The sequence below is a fragment of the Manis pentadactyla genome, chromosome 3, assembly GCF_030020395.1.
Source record: "Manis pentadactyla isolate mManPen7 chromosome 3, mManPen7.hap1, whole genome shotgun sequence".
NCBI classification, from domain to species: domain Eukaryota; kingdom Metazoa; phylum Chordata; class Mammalia; order Pholidota; family Manidae; genus Manis; species Manis pentadactyla.
In genome coordinates this window covers 136,537,100-136,557,518 of record NC_080021.1, presented here as the reverse complement: position 1 = coordinate 136,557,518, position 20,419 = coordinate 136,537,100, and the positions used below count along the sequence as shown (strand labels likewise).

The window sequence follows — 20,419 nt, the reverse complement described above, 5'->3', positions numbered from 1 at the left end:
AGGAATGGGTTGTTTTAATTTGTCTGATTTCTCTCAGACTGTTCAAGTTCAGTTGGACAATATCCACCATATCATAGATAAGTTTTCACAAATGCCTATGGTGCCTAACTGGTTTTCTTGGTTTCACTGGAGATGGCTGGTAATTACAGGTATGCTTTGGTTATGTAACTGTACTCCTATTATGTTAATGTGTGTGCGCAATTTAAGTAGTAGCTTAAAACCTATACATGCTGAAGTGACTCTACAAGAAGATATGTGAAAGAAATAATCAATCTTCCCATGGTTTCTTCCGCCTGCTACTTCTATAGCTTTTCTTCTTCCTTCCTAATTACAACCCTTAAATAGAATTCGTGCCTCATATCAAATTTACAGAGTATCATAATTCTTCCAAGTGGTAAAGATACCTCAAGACAAATGCTGGGCATAGAAGCTACAGGGCATAAATATGCAAAGAAATAAAAAGCTAACCATTTCAAACAGTAAGGCTTCTCTCTCACTTACCAACTTTACATTTCCCTGTATGGCCTCGGAAGATGACTGGTTAGCCAGAGATGGGTAAGATTCCTCAAGGGAGGAACAACCTAAGACAGGCACAGTCGCAGGGGGCTCATCAGGTGAGAAATTGGGGATCAACAGAGGTGAGGCTTAGAACCTCACCCCCCTGTTCTGAGAGAAATCTTCTGCATATGTGGATGTTTTATTGCCCTTGTCTAGCTTGGATTAACACTTAGTCTACAGGCACACACCTGATCATCTACATTTGCTCTCTTTCAACACTAAACTATGTTTTCTACCTTTATCTTGTATCTACCTACCACTTCAGCATTTTATTAAAAATAATAATAATAAGGAGAGAAATGTGGTATCCACATATAAATCAAGTATAAAAATCAAATGAGTATTCATATTTGAACTGACTGTTTATAGTTCATAATGCATGAGCAAAACCGAAAGTTTCTGTGATGACTGCCCTTGTACTGTTCACTATGTAACTTATTCACTATGTAAGAATTTGTTCTCCATGTAAGAACTTGTTTGTTATGCCTCAGAAGATTGGAGACTGACGAAAATTATGCTTGGGGTGGATTAATGATTGTGCATTGAGCATTGACTCCCCTGTACAGAATTTTATTGTTGTTAACAACCATTTGATCAATAAATATGAGAGATGCCCTCACAAAAAAACAAAAAACAAAAAAAACAAAAACAACAACAACAAAAAAAGTACACACTTCCAGTGGTAAAATAAATAAGTAACTGGGATGTAATGTATAGCATAAGGAATATAGTCAAGATATTTTAACAGCTTGGTATGGTGATACCTGGTACCTAGAATTGTCATGTATATAAATGTTGAATCACTATGTTGTACACCTGAAACTAATGTAATATAGTACTGTGTGTCAACTACCCTTCAATAAAAAATAATTATCTAAAAAAAAAAAAAACTTCAGAAAATGCAAACTAATCTAGAACACTGAGGTTGGAGGTTGAGAAGGGTAGGAGAGCATGATTAGAGAAGGGCATAAGGACTCTTTTAGGGGTGTTGGATATAGTACGTTCACTAGCTATGGTGACTCCATGAGTGTGTACATGTGTAAGTTATATATTTTAAATATGAGCTGTTATTGTATGTAAACTATATCTCAATCAAACTGTTTTAAAAAAATATACTTCCAAAAAAATATTATACATACCAATTCCTGCCTTGTGCAAAAATATTCATACTAGCATTATCCATAATAGCCAAAAGAGTGAAAGCAAGAAGTGTCTCTCAATTGATGCACAAATTTAGAAAAGTTGTATTCACTTTGAGATAGTGCTCAGCCAGAAAGAGGAATGAACTTTTGATACATTCTCTGTTCAGTTAACACTGAAGACATCGTACTAAGTAAAAGAAGCCAGGTGCATAAGGTCACATATTTTACGATTCCATTTATATGACATGTCCAGAACAGACAAATCCATAAAGACAGAAACTAGATTATGGGAATAGGGGTAGGAGGGAATTAGGACTAACTGGGACTAATAAATATGAGGGTTTTTTTGGTGTTGTGGAATTAGATAATGGTAATGGTTTCAGAACATAGTGAATATAGTAAAAAACACTTAAAATGGTGAAGTATATTTCAATAAAAATACATCTATCTATAAAAAAAGAAATGAAGCATAAGGAAAAATCAGTTCCTGATCATGATGGTAGATGGTAAAGACAGAGACCTTTGGGTTCTTAAGCGCTTCAGCTTGCATATATATGTGCCAAGGGGATTTATCCAAGGAAAAACATGGCCATTAGTGAGTCCCTGGCACTCCTGGAAATTAAAGCATTATTAGAAAGGATTCCTGCAGTGATGGTGGCAGTGATGATGATGATGACACTAACAGCTGAATATCATGTCAGAACCAGGGCTGTCCTGAGCACGCCACACCTGCTCCCTCACCCACTCTCCACAACACCCCAGTGACCGTGGTTCTCACACTTGAGTGCGTCAGAATCAGCTGCAGGGCTTGTGAAAATGACAGTGGCCTCCACCCCTCAAGTTTCTTATTCAGTCAGTCTGGGATGGGGGTGCAGAGCTTGCTTTTCTAACAAGTTCTCATGCATGTTTTGATGGCACTGGTCAGGGGACACATTTTGAGAACCATGATCCTAAGGATGGGTGCTATTGTGTGCCCTTTTTACATGTGAGGACGGGCATGGCAGTGGGTATACAAAATCAAGGGTGGTACCAGGTTTCTCTTTAAAGTGAACACATAATGTAAATGCAGGTCGGGCCAGAAGGGCTTAGAAAAGGAAGCTGATCTCTAGGAATGTTGCCCCTGTTTCTCCCCAGGCCCTAACACTTACTCGGCAGACTGAACTCTGGCTGCCAGAGGGACTAGCAGAAGTAAAATGAGGGCACTGAGGCCACCATGAGATAAACCACATCTCCCGGGGACCAGGCTCCCTGCCTCAATGCCGGCTCACTTGGTGTCTTGCTGAAAGGAGAAGACATGCGAGTTACAGGGGAGGCAAAACCTGCTCCGCATATTGGGCTGGTTCTCTGCACCTTCCTGCCCGACCAGCTTCCAGGAGGGTGTTTTCCCATCCCCCCCTGGGTGTTTCCTTGCTTATTCATTTCTCAGAGACAAAAACTCTGCACCTTACCTGTGATATTAAAACTCAGAATGTAAACCTAGCTCTAATGACAATGCATGAATATCACTCAGGTATTACACGAATGAGGTTCATTCATTCACCAAATCTAAAGAAAACATAAAATGTTCTTTAAAAATTTTTGAGACCACACAAAGGAAATAGAACCATATAGTCAAGCATCCCACATTGCCTATAAAAACCTCAAAAACAAACCAAGGAAAACTCCATATACACTTTGAACATTTTAATAAGTTACTAACTCCACTCCAGTGAATTATGTTTGTTATTTCTCATGACCTGTCTGTCCTCTCCTTTCTCACCTTCTGAATAAGAAACCTAATCTTACTCTGGGATCACTACTAATACAGTCAGATGAAGTCACATGTGAAAAACAGTTCAGTAGACAACTCACATTCTGACCCAAGGAAGCAACAAATACTTATACGTGCATTTTTCTATGAGCAGCATCCAGTGTCCTGAGGTGTTCTCCCATGTAGGGAAGAAGTCAGGCTAATGGCTGGATGCACAGGTCAGATTTGCGGAGGAGATGCTCTGGCCTCCAAAGAGAGGTTATGGATTATAGACTCTGGTGGGAAGGAGGAATGTGGAGAGGCCACAAGAGCAGCTCCCTGTACCTACTGCTGCAGGATGCTTGCCATAAACTTATTGACCTGTATCTGTGAGGTTCAGGGCCTGTTTGCTGTAAAATCAGGATGACTGCAGTCATCTTGTTCCCCAGAGGTGGATTGTGGAATTCCTTGTTTTTTGTCTCCAAGGGAAGAATTTAGTGGAGAGACATGATAGAGAATAAGCCTGAGGGGCTTTTTTTTTTTTAATCAAATGTACATTACAGTGGTTCAATGGTCCCCCTTCCCCTCCCCACCAATCCTGCCCACTCCCCTCCCTCTTGGTAATGACTAGTCACTTCTCAGTGTCTATGAGCCTAATACTGTTTTGTTCCTTTGTTTTGTTTTGATTTTATACTACACAAAGAAGTGAAATTATATGGTATTTGTCTTTCTCCAGTTGGCTTATTTCACTGAGCATAGTACCCTCTGGATCTATCCATCTTGTTGCAAATGGCAATATTTCTTTTCTTTTTATGGCTGAATAGTATTCCATTGTGTATATGTACATCTTCTTTATCCATTCATCTATTAATGGACACACAGGGGCTTTTTATTTTGCAAAGTGAAAGGAAAGTAAGCTCCAGAGACCAAGGAGGGACTGGCCCCAGGGTGGGTGGCCACTCCCTGGGTTTTGCATGGTGTCTTTATGGGGCATATTTGGTTTCCTCCCTCCCATTTTGTCACTCTCACACTATCTTTTGGATCATCTTTCTCCCTTCCTTCCAGTGTCTGTGCTAGTGTGTGGTTGTCATTCTCACGAGCTTCTAAGAGAAACCCACAGTGGGGCAAGGCATGATGGCCTCAGGCTCACTAGTGAGAAGGTCTTCCTCAAGTGCCTATGCTCAAAAATCAGGAAGGTCCCTGTGACCCATATCTTCTGTTCACCAGTTCGTGCTGAAGTGCAAAAGGGGTTGGTCTGCAGCAGACAGGGAGGTCCCAAGGCGGAAACTGGGCAGAGGCTGAGTGGAGACTGGGCAGCCTGCCTGTCCTTCCATACTCCCTCCTGCTCATATCTATCTAACTAGCTACCCCAACAATCTTAGACTTTAAAATAGAAAGCACTATGTAAGAACTTATTCACTATGTAAGAACTTGTTCACCATGTAAGAACTTGTTCGTTATGCTTCAGAAGACTGGAGACTGTTGAGAATTAGGCTTGGGGTTGATTAATGATTGTGCATTGAGTCCCCTATACAGAATTTTATTGTTGTTAACAAACATTTGATCAATAAATATGAGAGATGCCCTCTAAAAAAAAAAAAAAAAATAGAAAGCACTAGCCTGAGAAAACTGTTGGGAAAGGGACATGACGATTGTTCCTAAAGAAACACTTGTCTGCACCATATACAAAATTAACACAAAATTGATCAAAGAACAGAAACATAAGAGCTTAAACTATAAAACTTCAGATGAAAACACAAAGTAAGAGATTCATGATACTGTGTTTGTATTTTGCAGTAGTGTTTGGGGTGGGATACCAAAAGAACATGCAACAAATACAGAATTGACAAATTGGACTTTATCAAAATTCAAACTTTGTGCATGAAAGGACATTTTTAATTTAATGAAAAAGCAACATGCAGAAATTTAAAAAATATATTTGCAAAACATGTCAGGTTGGAAACCTGTGCAATGCTGATAGAATGGAAAATGGTGCAGTCATTATGAAAAACATAGACAAAATTAAACCTAGAATTACCCTATCCCGCAATTCCACTTGGGGGCATATGCTCAAACAATTAAAAACAGAATGTCAAACATTTGTACTACAGCAGCATTATTCAGGTTAGCCAAGCGTGGAGACAACCCACACATCCATCCAGGGAGGACTGGAGACACCAAACATAGTACGTTCATACAGTGGGATACGATTCACCTCTAAAAAAGAGGAAATTCTGACACAGGCCACAACATGGATGGACATTGAAAATATGGCATTAAGTGAAATAGCAAGGCACCAAAGGACAAATATCACAGGATTCCCTTATGTGAAGAACTTAGATGTGTCAAATTCATAGTGACAGGAAGTATAATGATGAGTGCCAGGGGCTGGGGGAAGGGAGGCAGGGATGGAAAGTTATTTTAACAGGTTGCAGATCGGGAAGATGAAAAAGTTCTGGAAAGTGATGGTGATGATGTTTATACAACAATGAAAATTTACTTAATGCCACTGAATACACATAAAAATGGTTAAAATAGACTCTTTAATGTATTGTACATACTATCACATTTAAGAAATATGAATTTCATTGTGCCTCAATGAAGTTTTCAATTCAACCTTAACAGAAATTATTTTAAAGCCCACATGAACTTTGACACCATTTTATAAAAAGAATTCAAAATATACATATAAAAAGGCAATGTGGGAAGAGACATTGGTATTGATGATTATTTTTTCAACATGGATTTTTCTACAAAAAATCATGCTCCTCAAATCATTAATTATATAAATTTATATATGAATATATTTTCCTTCATTTAAAACGTTTTCATAAGCTGTCATTTAAATCCTGATATTCAATATAAATTATTTAAAAACCATTGAAATAAAACTCATTAAAGCAAATTACTTAAATCACAGGAAAAGCTCATTGGACCCTCTGGGAGATATATTTATCCACCAGTGTTGGCAAGAAACGCAATTTCTAATTTCCGCCTTTTCCCCTTTTATTAAAACAAAATTTTACTTTAAAGTTGGTTTGGGAAAGGCTTGAGAGGGATGAAGACTCCCTGACTGGGGAGACAGGAAACGAGCATCACAAATGCCGCCCCTGCCCTGACGCCACCCAGCCTGGCCTCTTTCCTTCCCAGGATGTGGTCCTTGTCATGGACCGACTATTGGGGGAGCCACCCCACCCCACATTTTTCCACAACCCGCCGCGCCCCATCCTGAAACTGTGAGAGCACCTCGGTCAGGGGCTCCGTATTCCTCCCGCGCCCGCCTTTGCTGAGGACGAGCAGGAACCATTAGACTGGATGAGGCCGGTCTCAGCGCTCCGCGAGGTAACCCAGAGCTCAGGGCCTGGAGGATGCGGAGTGACGCTGAAAACCCACGGGCTCTCGCTGTGAGCGTCTCCGTGAACCGCCACCCAGCGCGCGAATCGGCGAATTGGTGCTTCCGCGTCCCCAGGGAGGCGCGGGACCCTCCTCAGCGCTGGCCTCCCCTGGGTCCACTGACGCAGGCCTGACCATCCCTGTAACAAGAAGGAACTCAGCCTGGACACCAGGTCCCCACACTTGCACGGGGCCCATCGCCCGAGAGCGCGCCCAGAGACGGCTCAGCCAATCGAGGCGCAGTCCGGTGGTGGGGCGGGGCCGGAGGATGAATCCCTGGCGCTAAATGGAGGCCCCAGACCTCATCTTCAGAGACCCCGGGCCCACACCTGCCAGCTGGCCCTGCACACCTGCACCCGCCACAGGGGACTGGCCCTGGCCCTGGCGTGGCACGACCACCGGCCTTGGTTGGCGAAGGTCGGGGGCCCAGGAAGCTTCTTCCATGATCCCAGCGGCGCCCCACTCAGACACTTAAGTCCCGTACCCACAGCTAGAGGGCCCGCCGCTCCCTGCGCCTGGGGCATAAGCATCTGGAATCTGAGGGCGGGTCGGGAGGAGGGAGCGGGCAGCACGGTCCTGCAGGTCCCACATCCCCACCGCCTCCCCAGCCCAGTGTAAATACTTGGGAGGATGCATTAAATGTTTTTACTCCACTTTAGTGGCTCTAACATCTCAGAAGGAAGTAGGGTGGCCTGTTAAAAGGATCGCTCTAATCTGATACTTATTTCTTTTTTCTGTCCTAGCTTTTTGAAACATGCTTCCTTCACTCATGCTGACTGCCCTGTGCTTTGGAATTAGCCTCAGCTGCGCCTCATGTTGTGTTGGTTTGACTGCACTGTGGTCCCAGTGGACGGCAGCACACGGGAAACTATTTGGCAAAGTAGGTAACATCTGAAACTCTCCAGAGGGACCCCGCAGAAAATGGTTGATGCTGGTGGGAATTTAGAGTGCAGAGTAACTTCTTGAGGCCAGTTTCACCAAGGCTGTAATCACAGCTTGCTGAGCACAACATGGGGGGCCATCCCTGTGGTGTGGACGCTGGAGATAGCTCCCTGAAGTACAGACCATCCTGGCCTTGGTTTCTCTTCCTCTCTGCCTTCAAATACAAGTGGTATTGGTGAGTTGGTTTTAAATAGCAATAAACATGATGGGTGACTTCCTTTACCTCTAGGATGAAGAAGTAGGGAGGAGGGCAGTGTGAGAGAAGAATGTGAAAATGATTGACAAGCACAATCAAGAATACAACCTAGGGAAACACAGCTTTACAGTGGCAATGAATGCCTTTGGAGACTTGGTGAGTGTGGCACAGATTGCTGAACTGTGGGTGGTGCTTCCTCTCCTAAGTACTTTAACATGAAATCTCTTGCGTTTATCACACTCTTTTCCTTTCCCTTGAAGACCAATGAAGAACTCAAGCAGGCGATGAATGGCTTTCAAAAGTAGAAGTACAGGAAGGAGAAAGTGTTCCAAGAACATCCCCTTGCAGAGATCCCCCCATCTGTGGACTGGAGAGAGAAAGGCTATGTAACTCCTGTGAAGAACCAGGTAGGACAGTACTGAGCAGATCTCCATCCGATAATAAAGTCAAATAGGAAATGGCATCCTTTCCTTGGTGCACTGTGGAACAGTATGCAGTTCACTAAATTTTTGAAAAGAGCTTTCTTATAAAAGGGCTGTTGTGAAAGTCTTGCTATTTGTTTTGTAGACTGAGGAACATTTTCATTTTGTTTGCAGGGTTGGTGTGGTTCTTGTCGGGCTTTTAGTGCAACTGGTGCCCTTGAAGGACAGATGTTCCGGAAAACTGACAAACTTGTTTCAGTGAGCAGAACTTGGTGGACTGCTCTGGACCTCAAGGCAACAGTGGCCGTGGAGGTGGCCTAGCGAATGACACCTTCCAGTATGGTCTTGACAACGGAGGCTTGGACTCAGAGCAATCCTATCCATATCATGGAAAGGTAAACTGAGCTCCTTATCCTTTTATCAAAGCTGAACATTTTCAGAGACAACAGCTATCATATTTAAAATTCACATTTTAGACTGAAGATTCTTTATCTTCTGTCAGAACTATTTTTAAAATGGGTTGGTATTATAACTTTCTGTTTACTTGGTTGCTATATAGCTGTCCCTATTTTTGTGCTATGTGGTGATATACATAGCTTTCTATATACTGTAACAAATTTCTCCAGAGTGAAACATTTCTCATGTATACGGTAGGCTATAAATAAGCATCTCATTGAATAGACACCAGGTAATTTTTAAATTTTAAAACAACCAATAGCATTTCACCTCCTGGGATACTTCATAATAAACATGACTTGGAAATTATTAAGTTGCAGATTGTCTTGCCCTCATGTTCCCTGGGATTTGTTCAATAATCAAATTTATTCTGCTTTATCTTGAAAGGATAAGCCCTGCAAATACCTGAGTATTCTGCTGCCAATGTGACCGGATACTATAGAATCCCTGCCCAGGAGAAGGACCTCAGTGCCACAGTGGCAAATGTGGGGCCCATTTCTGTTGCTATAGATGCAAGCCAGGATACATTCCAGTTCTACAAAGAAGGTAAACATTTTTCTGTGTAGAAATTTAGGCAGAAAACCTGGGAAACTACCATGACATCCAGCAAGATTGACTCTTCAGTATGTGGAATTCAAGGTAGAATTTTGGGGAGTATGGATTTAACAGTTGTTCTTTCTGTACAATAATAATATGTATGACTGGTGTTTTCAGTGCCATTACTTGGATCATATCCCCATGATTTAAGCACTTCAAAAATATATTTAATTGGTTACATAATTCAATTGATATAGCTGAATTTACTTTTTCCCCAGTTGTGAGAACTTTAAAATTTTCCAAGGAATTTTACTCCTGCAATTAAAACTGAAAAGAACCCCTTGCCTCAAGTAATACTGTGTTTGGTGCTGATACCTTAGGCTGACATCTGCACATAGAATGGCACTTTCATGAGTGGTCTTTTAGGTTCTTTGATAAGTTGTCTGCAGAAGAGATTGTGTTAATTTCTATTTTTACAACCACTACATGAGAGCCTAAATCCCTAGCCTAGATTTTGAAATCTTGTATTTAAATCATATCTGGAATGATGTCCTTTAACAGAATTTTGAAATGCCTTCTTCACTGTGATTGATAGCCAAGTGTGACTTGGAGGTCCTCCCCACAGCACTGAATTTTTCTTTCCCAGGCATTTATTATGATGCAAAGTGCAGTAGCAAAGACCAGGATCACGAAGTTCTGGTGGTTGGCTATGGGTTTGAAGGAACAGAATCAGTTGAAAATAAATATTGGATGGTCAAGAACAGGTATAAAATCCCCCAAATTCTCTTATTGGAAATTGTAAAGGGAACCCTTTTTTTGGAATCAATGTTAGATACAAGTACTCAAATCTTTAAGCAAACTTCTAAAGTTCCAGAAACCTTTACCCCCCTTAGGGTAGACCCAGACATGTTAATGATTGATTATAACATTGAGTTACAATTCTCAAGCTTGCTAGTGTATTGATGCAGTTTTGTTACCATTGCATTTTCTAAATTTGCAAATTTTCATAATTCTGAAGCACATCTGGTCCCAAGAGTTTCCTTTCCCTGCCTCTCATTTTGCAGTTCTGTGAAAAGTTTTGTCGATAGAAGTTATGTGCAGGTTTAAAACTCAACCGTAAACAGGAATGACTGATTCCTTCTAAATCTGTTTTGGACTCTGGTGAACTGCTAAATCTCAGGTGTTACTGATAATAAAGATAAGCTATTTTATTCTTTGTAATAAAAGGAAACCCCTCTCTTCTTTCGGAAGAGAGGGGTCCAGGCTGGGGTATGAATGGCTACATAAAGATGGCCAGGGACTGGAACAACCACTGTGGAATTGCCTCCTGGGCCAGCTCCTGTTGTGTGAGATGATGGTCATAATGAAGGACTTGGTTGAGAAAAGAGTATCCCTGGCAGGAATTTCATATTAAAACTGACCGGACCTTATTGTGTGGAATTAAAAAAACCACTTGAATCATTGAAGATCCAAGTTGTGATTTAAATTCCATGACATTTTATCCTGGAAAATCTGACCACTCTCTAATTACTGCTGTAAACCAATTTGTATGATAAACTCACCTAGTAATTCTTAAATGTTCATGATTTAAAAGGATGCATAAATCTTTAAATTTTAAAATAAAACAATTTCAAAGTAGAGGTGGTATTTATGCTTTTAATAAATTAACTTTTTGACGAATCAAAAATGGATTGAGCTCTAAACCCGTAACTAAATGTGCAGAGGTCCATTAGGAGAATGGCTGTGTCACCTTTCCCACTTCTGCCTGTAATGTGTAGATCCTGTGTCAGCTGTCCAGCGGCAGAGTCTGAACAACCATTGAAAGGAGCAAAATATGGGAGACTATGTATAAAGACAAAGATAAATTATTTTATTGAGAGTAAAAGTCACAATTTAGAAAGTGCATATATGCAAAGGAGCCTCAAATCATGATCATTTGGCCCAACCCAGCTACAACTCAGCCTAGTTATAGAACTAACAAAATGGATCCAGTTTCTGGCACATGTTCCTCAATTACCAGTGAAGACCATGTGGTCACTTTGCAGACAAGGAAGGACCTGACGTAGTGGGTTGCCAAGAGTGCCTCTGCTGGGTCCACACTAGATGTGAGGCTGATCTTCAAAATAGAGCCGTTGCCTGAGTGAGATGTGCAATAGCATCCAAGTGATAGTCTGAGGCTGAGTGTATACCCAGCTACCTAAGCTCTCTGCTTATTAGAAAAAAAAGAAAGAAACGCTCCCTACATTCTGCAGGCTAAACAAGTCTATACTTTGTTTTCTGTGTGTTACAATTCTCATGCCCACAGTCAAGTAGGTATAAAGAGTAGGTGGAAGTATGTAGTTACTGGAGCCCATAAGTCTTATGAGGCCATGAGATGGAGGACACCTGGGGCCTTACCCACAGGCCCCCAGCAGCCTCTGGTTGAGTCTCTCTCTGCTGGACCATGTGACCTGCTGGACCTTCAAGGTGACCTACACTTGTAGGTACTCAAATTTTTCTTTTTGAGTTAATATGATGAGTGTTGTGATTGGAGTGGAATTATGAGGTTCTGTGACAGGCCTGTCAGGTGTGGACACAGGAAGATTTGGGAGCCTCCTAGCTGAACCCGTCTGCTGGTTGGGCCATGGATTGAAACAGATGTAAGTAATTGAGGTATCAGCCACTGTTCTGCAGCTCCTGCTGCCCTGTGGAAGAGACCTTCCCAACCTCAAACAGGAGCTGGTGCTGTGGAGAGTGGGAGGTACTGAGAACAGCAGAGGGTCTGCCTCCCAGTTGCTGAAGCCCATCTGCCCAAAGCACAAGGGAAACTGGTGAAAGGTCCCACCATCCCCAAGTGGGGCCAGACCTGCACAGTGGACTTTGAGGGAATGCTTGGAAATGGAAACAATGGCTGTGTTCCTCCTGAGACAGATGCAGGCACTTAAACTGGGAAGCCATCAGGAGGGAGTGAGAAGCTGTCTTGCCAATGGGTTTCAGCCCTGGGCAAGTTTGCTATGGACTCAGTGTGACCAAAGAAAATGACAGCAAAACGTTCTTGGGGTGAAAGGGTTATACCCAACTTTATTCTCACAGTGGCAGGTCAGTCACTAGAATCCCATCCACTCAGAGCGAGTCTGCAGGCAGCAAGCCAGTCTCTGCCTCTGGGCCCCTCTGTCTGCACAGCTGTCCTCTGGGCTTCTCTGCACAGCCACCCTGCACAGCCATCCTCTGGGCCTCTCTGCCTGCACAGCCGTCCCACACAGTCATCCCACACAGCTGTCCTCTGGGCCTCTCTGCACTGGGATGACTGCCTTTGTTAGAAAACATGCATTTCATAGACTGATTAAAAAATGAACCCTTCTTACCAGCCTGCCAGTTTAAGTATGTTAGTTGAGCATTAGGACTGTGTCATATCCTGGAAACATGGACAGTAGTGTCATTTGCACTCATGACTACGTTTTAAGGAATAATAACAAGTATAATTTTGCCAGATGATACAATAGGAATATTATCAGGAATTTGTCTTATTCATGAAAAATCCTCACAATTGTTCACTTGTTACAAAATGAACCCCACAAGTCTGATGCCAGGTGTTCTGAGCTGAACAACGTGATAGTCACGTAGCCTCCAGGTGGCCAGTGTGAGTCCAGATGCTTCTTTCCTAGTTCATTTCATTCTTAGAGTTCATTTGCTGTGCATCTTTTTTAAGCTTCCCAAGTAAACAATTTTACATTAGTAACTAATATAATAAATATGTCTCAGGCCTTGTCCCCAACAAAATGAAAAATGTGGCAGTGTTACCATTTGGCGGGATAACTAAAACTGGACAAGTAAGATACTTTTTCTCATTGGCAACTGAGTGCTTTAGTTGTGTTTAAAAGTTGTGCTTTGCAAGTGAACGAAGACTTGTGGAACAATTCATTTTGCAAATCTACACGTGGAATCTGCAGTTTTGTTCAGATGCAATGACATTACAGAAGAACAGAAATTCCCAATCAGTTCTTCCAAGCAGAGAGCTGTGCTGAGTGTTGTGCTGACGTCGGAGCATCTCAGGGATCTGCAGTTTGCTGGGGAGGTTCCTACTTCTAAAGCAGGTCTTGGCAGTGGGTCCCAAAGAATGGACGCAATTCTCTGTGAGAACCGTGTGCTGAGATTCTGTGGGATAGTGCACGGTCTCCGTGCTCCACCCCTGGATGAGGATTCTGTGATGCCACATGAGGTCTCTGGGGTTGCTCTCTGGATGAGGTCTAAGTGAAGGCCTTCTGAGAAGGCTTTGAGAGGTTTGCTGACAGATCTCTCTGGGAAATCTCTGGAAAATCTGCGTGAGGTTTCTGTCTAAGGGTCTGTGATGTACCATGAGGGCCCTGTGTGAGCTTTAAGGTTTCTGGGAGACACGTGGCCTCTGTGGAAGGTGTCTGTGTGAGAGGTCTCTGTAGAGAACTGTCTCTGAGTGGTCTGTGTGGTTCCTGGGTGCATCCCACCTCTCCACTGCTGGCCGACCTGCGTGGTGTGTAAGCCTGAGCAGAGACGGCAGAGGGGCTTCGCCTTCCTGCTGCTGCTCTGTCACCATCACCATATGTGGCACAGCTCCCTCCTGGGTGCATGTGCAGTGCGCTCACACCCCGGAATTCACCTGGGGGTGCCGCTGAGAGGGGCCCGTAGCCCGTAGGCTCAGGGTCCCTGCTCTTTGACCCTCTGCTGAGCTCCCCACCAGGGGCGCTTGGCCCTGGGCCTCAAACCGCCCTCCCCCCACCGCATATCTGGGCGGGGCTCTCACTGCTGGGGTCCCCTGGAGGCTGCTCAGAAATCGGAGCCTGTAGTCAGTTCCTGGCTCCTCAGAGACACCAAGGCTGGAGCAGCCTGGGCCCCCTCGGCCTCTCCCCACCTGCTCCCAGAACCACATGTTGGGGTCCTGACAGGCCTGCGGGATGGGGCCCATTCTTGCTGTTATCTCGACCAGGCATCCCTGGAGCAGGTCTCAACCCTGAGAACACCTGGGAGCAGCCTGGCCCACTGGGCACCCCATGGGTGGCACAAAGCACAGGATCCGAGTAGAGTACCTGCTCCACATCCTGCTGCTTTCCCATTCGGTGAGGCCAGAGAGGAAAGCTGCGCTGGAGGCAGAGAGCAGAGGGCCCCTCTTGGCCTGCACCCCCAACACACCCCATTTTGGTCAGGTCACTTCTGCCCCCTGCCCCCATCCTACCATGTGACAAATCCCATCTGATGGCCTGTCCTGCTGGAATTAACAAGGACTGGGAGCCAGGCAAGCCGCCTAGGTAACTGTAACTGCAGGCTGGTCTCCCAGCTTTGTAAGTCCCCACCTTTCCCTTGGGAGGAGCCCCTGGGCCGTGTGTTTAGTGAAGGTCACAGACAAGGATCCCATCCTGAGTTCCTCAGTCCTGGGTCCCCCACCTATGTGTAACTCATTCTTTCTAGAATCGAGAGATTTCAGGGGGTCATGGGCAAGCTTAGAATACATTGTGAAGGGATTAACATGCTCTGATTTGCTTTCCTCCTAGAAGTCTGGTCCTCTGCCTGGGACCTAATGGTGGCTTCGCCAGGCCTGTGATCTCAGAGCTAGAGCAGGTTTGAGAACCCAGGGTGGGGCCAGGATGAGCCACTGAGGTCTTAACGTTTCCTTCCCTCTAGGTCAGCAGATGGCGGTGGGACCCCAGGGGGCTCCGTGTTCTCTGCACATTCATGGGCATCTCCTTCCTCGAATCCAACCTTTTCAAATCTTCTCTCCCAGAGATTCACAGTGTACAGCTTTCAGATAATCACTACATGCTGTAGCTCTGGGGGGAAGCAGTGTTCCTGGTCACCTCTCCACCCTCCCCTTTCAGGAGAACCTCTGTGGATGGCTCCCTGGCAACTGACAGGTGCCAGACCAATTACACAACAAGAGGAGAGAACAGCCTCTCTCCACGCCTTGCCCCAGAGTCTGAGAGAAGCTGCAGCGGTGCATGTAAAGAGACCAAGGCCAGGTGAGGGATTCTTGAAATATTGCAATTTTACCCCCCACACACTCAAGCCCCCCTGTCTAATTCATTCCAGAACTCCTTCTCTAGGACCAACAGGGGAAGGTAGTTGACCCCTGAGCACGGCCGTTCGTTCATTTGGGACAGGGTTGACCACGGCCCTGCAGCCTTCCTGATGCTCCACCCCCACCCCATCCCACCGTGCACCAGCTGCCGGTGCCATCCTGGCTGATGCTGCTCCACAGTGTGGGAAAGACAGAGGTGGGGGTGGGTGCACGTCCATTTCACTAAGGCTACACCAGGTCTGTTCACAGGGCCGCTCCCAATCCAGCCTCCATAAGAGAGAAAAGGGGCTCCAGAGGGCAGGTGTCATCTGTTCCCCACCAAGAGACCCAGGAGCAAGATTTCTCCTGCTTCTGACCTCAGGACCCAGCACCCCCTCCCAGACTTCCACTGTCTTGGCTCTGATGCTTCCCGGAGCCTGAGAGGAATGCTCAGCTTTGTAATGCCTCTGCACACCTGCCCTCCACAGCAGCCTGGAGTTCAAAGTGGCATGGAATCAGAAGAAATGTAGTGAAATAGACCCTGGAAGGGGGTGAGACCTTCATAGGTTAGATTCCTCATTGTGTTTTTTGTTGTTTGTGTAATGACAGTGCTATGAAAACAGGTGCAAGGAAGAGACCTGGTGTAAGGAGCCATCCTGCAGTGCCGCACAGCCCTCCCTCTCCTCCCTCCCTTCTGGAAGCCAAAGCACATCATGAGCACAGGACACACAGAACCCAATACACTACCTTTTTATGATGGAAAAAAAACATGTTTATTGGGGAGCATTAAATATGTTGGATGTGCTAATGAGAAAAAGTTTGAATTTTTTCTTGGAGACATGAATGAGGAAAGGTTAGAGCACTTTGTGGTTATCCAGACTAGATACCTCTCTGAAGAAGACAGTGCCACGGGCAGTGTGGCTGTTGGCCTGGGATGCGTGGCATGGCTGGTCCTGGCAGAGACTGACTGGAGAAGACATAGTCTACTTGTGGGACAAGGTCCCGGAGCTCCGCAGATTCAGCTGCTCATTGTTGACTCTGACACTTTTCAAGGACTCTTGGTGTTTGACTTGCCTTTCCTTGATAGAATAAGTCTGGCCTTGCTGGGTGGCTTGGTGACCGCAGGGTGTATGACTCATTTTCCCTGGCTCTAGGGAGCCAGGCTGCCCATGGGAGTGGTAACACCCAGGTACTGGGGCTTTGAATTCCCGTTGATGTTTATTTAACTTTGTGGTGTGAAGTCCTCGGAGAACTGCCACTTTCTCCTCTAGAATCTGTCCAACCGCTCTCATTAGCGCCTGAGCCTCAGGATCCGCATTCTCCAAAACTGATCTGCTTGTGAATGATCCCTGGATCCAGGGGTGGCTGATGAGAGTTTAGATTTTGGCAGTGTATCCTGATGTTCAGTTTTTTTATGGGGTAGCATCCTCTGAAAGAAGAGCTTCAACCTTCCTCCGAAGGAGCTTTCTGGAGGCCTCTGTGTCTCCTCTGGTGGGCACTGGAGGCATCTGTTCCCAGCAGAGTCCACTGCTCCCTGGACCCTGGCAGGCTGGCTCATATTCACAGCCTGACATGGGCCCAGTGCTCCAGACCCCTCTTCATGCTCTCCTGTAGGCCCTCTCTGGGGATGGCACTAGGCATCTGAGAAGCCAAGGTGTCTTGGGTGAGAGGCATGTGTGTGGGACAATCTTGAGAATGGTTCTCCGAATGTACCTTCACTTTGGGCTTAACCTCACTAACAGCCTCTGTGTTGGGATACAGTTCTCCTGGGTACAGGAAAATAGACTTTCTACGGAGTGGGGGACTTTCACTGGTCCCTGGAGCTTCTGAAATCCCTGTATGCACATTTAAGGTTTGAGATTTTGTTTCCAAGATGACTCCAGACTGTGGCTGAAGAGCTGGAACTCCTTGGCCTCCCTAGCCTCTTTGGCCCTCAAACACTGGGATCTTGAGTTCACTCCCAGCGTTGTTACCTTACCGCAGGGGTCTTGTGAGGCCCGACCCCCACTGTCCTTTCTCTGGGATTGCTGAACAGGGACTCAGCTCCAGGCTGCGCCTCCGGGTCTGCTCCGTAGTCCCATTCTGCCAATTTCTGCCTATGATGTTCAGTGTGGGGCACTCAAAAGGTGGCCTGCCCTCCTGTCCAGTTGGACAGGATTTGGGGTGCCTGTGGTCCTCACCCAATGGGATCCCTCCCCAGACCTTTCCCACACACACCTGTGAGGGGGTGAGGGGAGGCCTCACCATGTTGGAAGCTGACTCCTCTGTTTCCACCATCTCTCCCAGAAAGGCCTGAAGAGGTATTCCCGCAAAGTCAGTAAACTTGACTATCATGGGGATGCCAGACACACAGGTGCTTGGGTGTGGGGGGGGTGGTAAGGTCGACTGCAGAATGGGCAAGGATTGAGCCTTATTCAGTTCAAAGATAGTTACAGCCTTAAGGACCTTAAGGAGTGCACACCACTGGTCCTTCACCCAGAGCCTTATGGTACGTGCTTCCAGCAGCTCTCGAGTGTCCAGCTCAAAGAAGGGAGTCCCATGGCAGGTGGCAGGTGTTTACACGGGGTTCCCAGCACTTTAAGAGTCCTCGATTCCCGGTTTTGGAGTGAGTGTCTGACTTGGGAAAAGCACACCTGACGGCAAGCCGGATGCGTGCATAGTCACAGAGCTCAGACCTTCACCCGTCTTCCCCAGCGTCCTTCTCACATGGCTTTTCAGGATGTTTTCTACACTCTTGTCTAATTCCCCTGGTAACACACTTCCTGAGTCACTCCTCGGTTGCCTGAAGTCACTTTCTGACTCTTCTGAGCTCACCCCTTGCAACCTCACTAGGGGGCTTTCTGAGCCACTGGAGAGATCTTCTGGGACACGCCCCATGAAGCCCATCGGGCCTGTGCCCAGGTCTTGCCTGAGCCGCAGTCCTGCCTTCTGGGAATCCTTGCTGCTTTCATCTGTGTATGTGATGGGCTGTGAGGGTCCGTGCTTGCACTGTGCCTGGCCTGTGCCTGATAACTTGCCCTGGAGCCACTTTAATTCCAGAGTCCCCTGGATCTTGCCAGGCAGCTCCCTCTGGTGATGAATGAACCGCTCTTGGAGGTGTTGCTCCAGTTTCTTCATGATCTCAGGACTGGTGGGCAAATTCTCAGGAAGCATAGCAGCCACCCTGCTGTCCTCAGGATGGGTGGAAGTACGGACACTGCAGACTTCCGGAGGCCTTTTGACTCCAGAGGATAGAGCCCGCTGACTTTCTAGTTGCTTCTGCAACGTGGGCCATTCTGGGTGTCGAATCTCAGTCTGGATGAGAGATTGTGGCTTATCTGGAAAGTAGAACAAGGTACTTGACAGGTCCTAATCTGGTGTGGACAGGGTGGTAGGTTTGGGAGAGGGGATTGGAGATAGGCTGGGATATGGACATGAACCAGAACTGGTGACTCAAATTGAGGTGTGCTTGGAATCAAGGGTTGAGATTGGAACTCCAGTTGGGACAGAGGCTGGTATTGGAAAGACAGTGGAGAAATTTTAGCCTGCATTTGAACTGGGTAACAATTTGAGATTACATTGAATAAAAAAGATGGAGACTGTAGTGATGAATGGCTCTCAGAGATGCAGGCAGTGGCCCCAAGGGATTCGCTATGTAGGGCAGGGAGACCCCAGAAAAGCTGGTTTTATGTCTGCTGTAGGTGGTCCTCCAAGACTTTGGGGTCAGAGAGCTGCTGAGGGCCAGGCAGCTGTTCTGGTTTGCCTTTTGTGCTGCAGGAGAGTTGGGGGGGGGTGTCCTGCTCAGCACCCAGTGGTTTCAATGTGCTCCCCAAAGAATTCAGGTGGTAGGCTGAACCCATTTGTTTTGGATGTGATATGTCTTTTTCTTTCTCCTTAGACAAACCTTGATCTTTACTCTCTTTGTTATTTCTATTTCCAGGAGATTCTGGTCATCAAAGCTTAGCAAAGAGTGGGTACTAGCCACTACCTGTATGCCTCGGTCTCCCCAGAATGAGGCCACTGGCTGGGACCCACCCTGTGAGGAGGTGGGGAGGCTCCAGGCTTTGGCAGCTGCATCCCACCAGGACAGGGCCGCAACTGGGTGACCAAGGCCCAAGGTGGCTGAGGCAGGAGAAGCTGCCCGAGGGGTGTGTGGGGACAACCTCTGTGGGACAGCACCCAGTGGGAGTGCCATTCAGTCCCACTGAGGAAGAGTCAGAGTGCAGTCTGGTGGTAGGGGGACAGGGGAGGCTGTCAGAGATGGAGGGTGGTCTTCTAAATCAGAGGGACATGGGGGTGAAGGGGAAGAAGCAAGTGGATGGGGTGAAAGGCTGTCCAGGGGAAGGAAGAGCTCTGGTGGTTGACAGGCACTCAGGGAGGAGTGTGGATGAACAGAACATGCGGAGGCCGGTGGGCCTGGTGAAGCAGTGGAGGCCAGGGGCAGAGGTTGCTTCAGCAGGGGGTCTGGGAAGCTGAAGGGGACATGGCGGGAGGAACATTGTCTACAAGATCCATGCATGGTGATGGGCTCCAGTAGTCTGTGCTTTGCATACCTCACCAGGGGGGATCTTGACGTGACCGATGATCTCCACTATTGTCCAAGATCCTGCACAGGTGGCTGAGGAAGACAGGAGGAACAAGCTGCAGCCAGGAGCAGACGGGGCCAGGAGGGCCAAGGCGGGCAGCCAGGGGTGGGAATCTGGGGCCTGGCCCTCCACAGCCCCCACACTGACTTCATGGTGCTCCTACTGTCCCACACCCCAGGACTGTACCCACCCCTGACCCACGGCTGCCCCTCCCAAGTCAGCCCCAGGCTGCTACAGCCATGGAGTCTCATTACAGGCTCTGGGAGGAAGGACCCGAGAGAGAAGGGTAAGCTTCACTACCTTTCTAGATGTGACATCAGTCTGCTTGCCACCTCCAGTTGTCGCAGGCAACGTCTGTAACCTGCGAAGTGGAAGACATGATCATGGTAGTGAAAGCAGGGACCTAGGGCTCTCATAGGAGCCTGAGTGACATGTCACTTTGTGGGAGATACTGGGGAGCTTAAGTCTGGAGCCC

The 20,419-nt window shown here is 46.4% G+C and overlaps 1 pseudogene; it reads left to right on the top strand.

Annotated features, from left to right (window-relative positions):
* The first annotated feature begins 6,744 nt into the window (after positions 1-6,744).
* Positions 6,745-10,931, top strand: LOC118922067 (procathepsin L-like; annotated as a pseudogene).
* Positions 10,932-20,419: the final 9,488 nt, after the last annotated feature.